Source organism: Rhea americana, unplaced genomic scaffold, assembly GCF_003343005.1.
Source record: "Rhea americana isolate MKP2758 unplaced genomic scaffold, rheAme1 scaffold_20, whole genome shotgun sequence".
Taxonomy (NCBI): Eukaryota; Metazoa; Chordata; class Aves; order Rheiformes; family Rheidae; genus Rhea; species Rhea americana.
In genome coordinates, this window is record NW_028186150.1 from 2,935,271 (window position 1) to 2,936,049 (window position 779).

The 779-nt window shown below is 41.3% G+C and overlaps 1 protein-coding gene across 2 annotated transcripts in view; it reads right to left on the reverse strand.

The window, feature by feature from the left end:
• The window catches only part of URI1 (URI1 prefoldin like chaperone), a 43,847-nt gene extending 43,134 nt beyond the window's left edge, over window positions 1-713 (reverse strand). The window contains exon 1 of one of the 2 annotated variants that reach the window (XM_085303789.1): window positions 460-713. The gene's annotated coding sequence lies outside the window, so the exon portion shown is untranslated. The remainder of the gene's footprint in view (window positions 1-459) is intronic. The other variant, XM_085303790.1, reaches the window with a different exon arrangement.
• Between the last annotated feature and the right edge of the window lie 66 nt (window positions 714-779).

A 779-nucleotide genomic window follows, 5' to 3' on the forward strand; every position in this document is an offset into this window, starting at 1 on the left:
AAAAAAAAAAAGCCGTCTTCAAAAAAAAAAAAAAAAAAAAAAAAAAAAAAACTACCTAAATCACCGGGGCCTACTCATGTAGGATCATGAATGCAATCTAGAGGAAAAAGAATCTCAAGTTTTGTACTACAGCCAAATACAGAATCAGCTTCGAAAACCAGAGGAAGCATTTTTACAAAGGATACTTTGGCTTTTTCAAAGCCACTGCAACAGTTATTGATTTCTTAAAGACAAATTCCAAACAACTCATTTTTGATGGACTAACTTTTTAAAGCGGCCCATGAGCTCAAGCAGTTCACTAACACCAATAGGCCCTTGCACAGGCCTACCTGCAGGGCTGTATTTTTATAAACATATGTAATTATACCTGTGAGCAAAAATACAACAAAGAAAATTAAGGAAGATAAAAAAAAAAATACACATTAGAAGCATCACTGTGTGCATAGCCGTTACACTTACCTAACTTCAGTGGTATCTGATACACATTACATCAAGTATTTATACAGCAAATTACAAAGAATCCAGAAGTGGACAGGGAACACACAGGTCTGCTCAAGACTTGCACCACAACTATTATTCTGGTATTTTATTTTTTTAATTATTTTCTGGCAACATCGCAGTGACAAAAAAAACAGCACAGTTAAAAGCCTAGTCAGTGCCTMGCTTCACACCTCCGGATGCCCTTTGCCCGTGTGCTGCCGTCAGCCGGAGGGGGAGGGGGAGAAGAAGGGGGACAGGGCGGGCTGGCTCGGGCCGGGCCGGCCCGGCCCGGCGCGGCC